Source organism: Artemia franciscana, unplaced genomic scaffold, assembly GCF_032884065.1.
Source record: "Artemia franciscana unplaced genomic scaffold, ASM3288406v1 Scaffold_1377, whole genome shotgun sequence".
Classification (NCBI taxonomy): Eukaryota; Metazoa; Arthropoda; class Branchiopoda; order Anostraca; family Artemiidae; genus Artemia; species Artemia franciscana.
In genome coordinates, this window is record NW_027062807.1 from 77,503 (window position 1) to 85,591 (window position 8,089).

Consider the following 8,089-nt stretch of genomic DNA (forward strand, 5'->3'; position numbering starts at 1 on the left):
TAGTTTTCGGGGGTAATAGCTAGGTCCTTGGAAAAAAATGAAGATATTAGACTATTTTATGATTGTACATGGTAAAGAATGTGATTAAAGGCTCTTTTCCTATTTCAAAAGTTTTAGTTTTCAGGGGTAATAGCTTCGTCCGTGGAAAAAATGAAGATATTAAACTATTTCATGATTGCACATGGTAAAGAATGTGATTAAAGGCTCTTTTCCTATTTCAAAATTTTTAGTTTTCGGGGGTTATAGCTACGTCTGTGGAAAAAATGAAGATATTAGACTATTTTATGATTGCGCATGGTAAAGAATTTGATTAAAGGCTCTTTTCCTATTTCAAAAGTTTTAGTTTTCGGGGGTAATAGCTACGTCCGTGGAAAAAATGAAGGTATTAGACTATTTTATGATTGCGCATGGTAAAAAATGTGATTAAAGGCTCTTTTTCTATTTCAAAAGTTTTAGTTTTCGGGGGTAAAAGCTACGTCCGGTGAAAAAAATGAAGATATTAGACTATTTTATGATTGCACATGGTAAAGAATGTGATTAAAGGCTCTTTTCCTATTTCAAAAGTTTTAGTTTTTGAGGGTAATAGCTATGTCTGTGGAAAAAATGAAAATATTAGACTATTTTATGATTGCGCATATTAAAGAATGTGATTAAAGAATATTCTTTAATATTCATATTAAAGAATGTAATTCAGTCACTGGGGGTACGAGATATACGTCGAATAGGGGGGGGGGGTATCCACGATACTCCCTTACACTAGCTATATTATCTTAGGTTGCTCTCTTAGATTAATAGGATTCCCATTTTTATCGGGTTTCTTTTCAAAAGATCTAATTATTGAATCTTCAGAGGGCTTACATATAATAATTCCTAGTGTACTCATATTAGTTTCATGTCTTTTAACAAGAACTTATTCTTCTCGAATTGCAATAATATGTTTATGCTCCTACAATTATAATTTAAGCTGTCAGTACAGGGACGAAGAGGGGGATTATCTTACTCCTCTTTTTGTTCTTTATTGGGGTGCTGTTATAGGAGGATATATTTTTTATTGATGTTTTCTGGGGGACGTAAGTATCATCTTAGGCCCATTTGAAAAGATTCTCCTTCTCTCCCTTATTATAGTAGGGGTAATCCTACCTTACTTTGTCAAATCATTTAGTTTAAGCCTAAGACATTATGTAAGTAGAATATTATTTTTACCATTTATTACGGGGCGAACAAGCTTCATACCCTTATTCATTGGTGAACTCCTTTATCATGAGGGTGATTGTGGTTGGGTAGAAGAAGCGGGGCCGTCACTAATCTATCAGAATAGCTTACGAGGTTCATCCCTATTTTCGTTCTTAACCTCCTCTCCATACAAGGTACTTATCTTAGCTTCTTTATTATTCACATTATTCATATATTTCTATAGTTTAATAAGAGCACAACACTGAAGATGTTGGAGTGGATGATTCCTGGAAATATCTAAAGGACATTTGTCCATTTATGCATTGAAAATGCATCGTATTAAATATACTACATAAATAGGCAGTGAGTAGAATTTAACTACCCGGCTGAAGAGTTAGCATTTCCCATCCTTCTTCCTGCCTCTTAACAGGGGTCATCCCTTCCTCTTCATTAACAATGAAGCGCTATTAATTAGCTTCTGCTAAAGAGTGGGGGCCGAAAGGCCTAAATTCAGGTCGAAACTGGATTTGATAACATCAATTCTTACTCTGAGAGAAGGAACATCCCTCTCTTAGGATGCAAACCCAATGTTCTATTTAAACTATTCTCCTGAATAAAGCGTCTTTAATAAAGTTAATGATTATTTAATTCATCTTAAGGCACCTTCCCTTCACTCATAAATTACCCCCGCAACAAGGATGAAAGAAAAGAAGATAATCAGGTAGGTTGTCGGGTAAGATATATTCAAATATACTATAGGTAGGAGTAAAGTAATCTCTACATCAAAAATAAGAAAAATCAGAGTAATAACAAAGAACCGGATAGAAAAGGGGGTACGAGAGGAATTCAAAGGATCGAATCCGCATTCAAATAGTGAACTCTTTTCGCGATCCAGAGAGACTTTCTTATTCACAAACACTCCGAGGGTTAACACAATAAAAACAAGCATAAAAATTCTTAATCAAATTAAAATAATTATCACTCCCTAACAGGATCTCTTGATTGGAAGTCAAGTATAGTATTTATACTAGAAAGATTCTATTCCCCTCATCAGCAGATAGAAAGATAGAGAAATAATCAGACAACGTCAACAAAGTGTCAATATCAAGCTGCAGCTTCAAACCCGAAATGATGTTGGGGAGAAAAGTAGCACTTAGCATGACGTAAAATACAAATTATGAGAAAAATAGTACCAATAAGTACATGTAAACCATGAAAACCTGTCGCCAAAAAGAATGTAGAACCATAGATTCTATCCGCAATAGTAAATGAGGCTTCCATATATTCCAACCCTTGAAGAAATGAAAAATATAATCCCAGCGACACAGTAATTAGAAGTCCCTGAAGGGATTGATCAAAATCATTTTCTATTAGGGCATGGTGGGCTCAAGTTACCGTGACTCCTGAAGCCAGCAGGATACTTGTATTAAGTAGGGGTACTTGGAATGGATTAAAGCTCTCTACTCCGATTGGGGGTCATAAGGCCCCAACTTCAATATTTGGCGACAAACTTCTGTGAAAAAATGCCCAAAAGAAAGAGACAAAAAAGAAAACTTCAGAGATAATAAATAAGATTATTCCCCATCGCAACCCAAATCTGACCTTCGTTGAATGTATTCCTTGAACAGTAGCTTCTCGTGATACGTCTCGTCATCATTGATACGAAACAAATATGATTGTGATTAATCCTGTAAAAAATAGCATTCTATCAAAAGAATGAAACCATTTGACAAGTCCCGACGTCATTGCAAAAGTTCCTATTCCTGTAGCTAAGGGCCAAGGTCTAATATTAACCAAATGATATGGGTGATTTAATTGATTCATTATTCTCTTGCGTAGAGAGCCATTAGAGTTATAAAAACATAAGATTGAATAATAGCTACAGAGAATTCCAGTATCAATAGGATAATCTGTGAAAATACTACAATTTTAGTAACATAGATATTTTCTAAGTTACCCTGAGGAACTACCCTAAGGAAGATGAATACGTTAATTATTCTCATATAATTTGAATATATTAATAATCCAAACAATAAAAGAATGAGAAATTCTAATCTTAGTAAAGTTACTAAAAGATGCTTGTTTCTTGAAGAGAAAATTAGTAATCCTAAAGAAAGGGATAAATAAATTATTATGATTGACTGAGTAATTAAAAGATAATGTCGGTCTTGTAAACCGAATTTAGAGGAATCTCTGGGTCTTCAAAAGAGTTATTAACATCTTTAACTTCCAAAGTTAATACTTTTATTAAACTACCTTTTCAAACAGTTCGTGGTAACGAACTGTAATTAAGGAGCGACCCGGCTCAATAGTAAACGAAACTCTAAAAAACGGAATTTCAATGCTAAAAGATATATCAAAAGAATCAGATTTTTATGCTGATTTTAAATATATAGGTTTCATCAAATTTAGTCTATGTCATTAGAAGTTACGAGCCTGAGAAAATTTGCCTTATTTTAGAAAATGGGGGGTAACACCCCCTAAAAGTCATAGGATCTTAACGAAAATCACACCATCGGATTCAGCGTGTCAGAGAACCCTATAGAAAAAATTTCAAGGTCCAATCAACAAAAATGTGGAATTTCGTATTTTTTGCCAGAAGACAAATCACGGGTGCGTATTTATTTGTTTTTTGTTTTTTTTTTTTCAGGGGTCATCGCATCGACCAAGTGGTCCTAGAATGTCGCAAGAGGACTCATTCTAACAGAAATGAAAAGTTCTAGTGCCCTTTTTAAGTGACCAAAAAAATTGGAGGGCACCTAGGCCCCCTCCCACGCTCATTTTTTTACGAAAGTCAACGGATCAAAATTTAGAGATATCCATTTTGTTCCGCATAGTCTAAAACCATAATAACTATGTCTTTGGGGATGACGTACCCCCCACAGTCCCTGGGAGAGGGGCTGCAAGTTACAAACTTTGGCCAATGTTTACATACAGAAATGGTTACTGGGAAGTGTACCGACGTTATCAGGGGGATTTTTTTGGTTTGGGTGTGGGGTTCAGGGGAGGGGGCTATATGGGAGGATCTTTTCTTGGAGGAATATTTCATGGGGGAAGAGAAATTCAATCAAAAGGGCGCAGGACTTTCTAGCATTACTATAAAAAAACAAACAATGAAAATATAAACATGAAAAAGTTTTTTTCAATTGAAAGTAACGAGAAGCATCAAAACTTAAAACGAACAGAGATTATTACGCATATGAGGGGTTCTAAAAATACTTTAGCATAAAGAGCGAGGTATTTAGGAGGAGATAAATACTTCACTCTTTATGCCAAAATTTTTTTAAGTAATTTCAACTATTTATTCTACGGCCTTTCTGATTCAGGGGTCATTCTTAAAGAATTGGGACAAAACAAGATTTAGTGTGAAGAGCGAGGTATTAACGAGGGGACCAAACCCCTCATATATATAATCAAAAATATAAGAATATAAAAGTTTGTTACGTAAGTTAATTCTTAAGTTACGTATTTTTTTTTACTAATGAAAACGTTTGTTAAAAATAAAAGATCTAGTTGCCTTTTTAAGTAACCGAAAAATTGGAGGGCAACAAGACCTCCTTCCCCACCCCTTATTTCTCAAAATCGTCTGAACAAAACTAAGAGAAAGCCATTTAGCCAAAAAAAGAATTAATTTGCAAATTTCATTTTAATAATTTATGTACGGAGAGCAAAAATCAGACATGCATTAATTCAAAAACTTTCAGAAATTAAATAAAAAAAACAAGTTTTTTGAAATGAAAGTAAGGAGCGACATTAAAACTTAAAACGAACAGAAATTACTCCTTATATGAAAGGGGTTTTTCCTCCTCGATGCACCGCTCCTTGCGCTAAAGTTTGATTCTTTCTCGCAACTCTACTTTTTAAAACAATAAAAAACTTTAGCGTAAAGAGCAGGGCGTCGAGGAGGAAAAACCCCTTTCATATAAGGAGTAATTTCTGTTCGTTTTAAGTTTTACTGTCGCTCCTTACTTTCCTTTCAAAAAACTTGTTTTTTTTATTTAATTTCTGAAAGTTTTTGAATTAATGCATGACATTCTAGGATTTATCGTTGTTATTTCCGTATTTATGCTTCTAATGAATCATCCTCTTGCTTTTACACTCTCGTTGTTCGTTCAAACTTTATTGATTTGTATAATGCTTAAAAACGTTTCTTTATGGATTTCACTAATTCTCTTTTTAATCTTTCTAGGACGGATTCTGGTAATGTTTATTTATGTATCTTCGCTGAGAGCTAATGAGAAATTTGCTGTTGATTTAACGTCATTTATATGAGTGCTCCCTACAATTATCTTATCTTTCTTAGTTTTAAATAAGAATTTCATGTTAATGAGTCCTTCTTCGGGCTACCTCTATCCTGCGGATTTCATGGTCATCAATTTTAATGTTAATAGATATTGAGTACTTCTCCTCTTATCACTTCCAGTCCTAGCAGGGGCTATTACCATACTGTTAACTAATCGTAACTTAAATACTTCTTACTTCGACCCCGCAGGGGGCAAAAGCAAAACTTTTAGTTTTCGGGGGTAATAGCTACGTCCGTCAAAAAAAATGAAGATTTTAGACTATTTTATGATTGCACATGGTAAAGAATGTGATTAAAGGCTCTTTTTCTATTTCAAAAGTTTTAGTTTTCGGGGGTAATAGCTACGTCCGTGGAAAAAATGAAGTTATTAGACTATTTTATGATTGCGCATGGTAAAGAATGTGATTAAAGGCTCTTTTTCTATTTCAAAAGTTGTAGTTTTTGGGGGGTAATAGCTTAGTCCGTGGAAAATATGAAGATATTAGACTATTTTATGATTGTACATGGTAAAGAATATGATTAAAGGCTGCTTTTCTATTTCAAAAGTTTTAGTTTTCAGGGATAATAGCTTCGTCCGTAGAAAAAAATGAAGATATTAGACTATTTTATGATTGCACATTTTAAAGAATGTGATTAAAGGCTCTTTTCCTATTTCAAAAGTTTTAGTTTTCGGGGGTAATATCTACGTCCGTGGAAAAAATAAAGATATTAAACTACTTTATGATTGCACATGGTAAAGAATGTGATTAAAGGCTATTTTCCTATTTCAAAAGTTTTAGTTTTCGGGGGTAATAGCTACGTTTGTGGAAAAATGAAGATGTTAGACTATTTTATGATTGCATATGGTAAAGAATCTGATTAAAGGCTCTTTTCCTATTTCAAAAGTTTTAGTTTTCGGGGGTATTAGCTACGTCTGTGGAAAAACTGAAGATATTTGACTGTTTTATGATTGCACATGGTAAAGAATGTGATTAAAGGCTTTTTCCTATTTCAAAAGTTTTAGTTTTCGGGGATAATAGCTACGTATTTGAAAAAAATAAAGATATTAGACTATTATATGACTGCACATGGTAAAGAATGTGATTAAAGGCTCTTTTTCTATTTCAAAAGTTTTAGTTTTTGAGGGTAATAGCTATGTCTGTGGAGAAAAGGAAGATATTAGAATATTTTATGATTGCACATGGTAAAGAATGTGATTAAACAAAAGTTTTAGTTTTCGAGGGTAATAGCTATGTCAGTGGAAAAAATGAAGATATTAGACTATTTTATGATTGTACATGATAAAGAATGTGATTAAAGGCTCTTTTCCCATTTCAAGTTTTAGTTTTCGGGGGTAATAGCTTCGTCCGTGGAAAAAATGAAGATATTAAACTATTTCATGATTGCATATGGTAAAGAATGTGATTAAAGGCTCTTTTTCTATTTCAAAAGTTTTAGTTTTCGGGGTTAATAGCTACGTCCGTGGAAAAAATGAGGATATTAGACTATTTTATGATTGCACATGGTAAAGAATGTGATTAAAGGCTCTTTTCCTATTTCAAAAGTTTTAGTTTTTGAGGGTAATAGCTATGTCTGTGGAGAAAAGGAAGATATTAGACTATTTTATGATTGCACAAGGTAAAGAATGTGATTAAAGGCTCTTTTCCTATTTCAAAAGTTTTAGTTTTCGGGGGTAATAGCTACGTCCATGGAAAAAATGAAGATATTAGACTATTTTATGATTGCACATTTTAAAGAATGTGATTAAAGGCTCTTTTCCTATTTCAATAGTTTTAGTTTTCGAGGGTAATAGCTATGTCTTTGGAATTAATGAAGATATTAGACTATTTTTTGATTGAACATGGTAAAGAATGTGATTAAAGGCTCTTTTCCTATTTCAAAAGTTTTAGTTTTTGAGGGTAATAGATATGTCTGTGGAGAAAAGGAAGACATTAGACTATTTTATGATTGCACAAGGTAAAGAATGTGATTAAAGGCTCTTTTCCTATTTCAAAAGTTTTAGTTTTCGGGGGTAATAGCTTCACCCGTGGAAAAAATGAAGATATTAAACTATTTCATGATTGTACTTGGTAAAGAATGTGATTAAAGGCTCTTTTTCTATTTCAAAAGTTTTAGTTTTTGGGGTTAATAGCTATGTCCGTGGAAAAAATGAGGATATTAGACTACTTTATGATTGCACATGGTAAAGAATGTGATTAAAGGCTCTTTTTCTATTTCAAAAGTTGTAGTTTTCGGGGGTAATAGCTTAGTTTGTGGAAAATATGAAGATATTAGACTATTTTATGATTGTACATGGTAAAGAATGTGATTAAAGGCTGTTTTTCTATTTCAAAAGTTTTAGTTTTCAGGGATAATAGCTTCGTCCGTAGAAAAAAATTAAGATATTAGACTATTTTATGATTGCACATTTTAAAGAATGTGATTAAAGGCTCTTTTCCTATTTCAAAAGTTTTAGTTTTCGGGGGTAATATCTACGTCCGTGGAAAAAATAAAGATATTAAACTACTTTATGATTGCACATGGTAAAGAATGTGATTAAAGGCTATTTTCCTATTTCAAAAGTTTTAGTTTTCGGAGGTAATAGCTACGTTTGTGGAAAAATGAAGATGTTAG

At 33.0% G+C, this 8,089-nt stretch overlaps 1 pseudogene; it reads right to left on the reverse strand.

Annotated features, from left to right (window-relative positions):
* Positions 1–2,223: 2,223 nt before the first annotated feature.
* On the reverse strand, positions 2,224–2,997 carry LOC136042502 (cytochrome c oxidase subunit 3-like; annotated as a pseudogene).
* Positions 2,998–8,089: the final 5,092 nt, after the last annotated feature.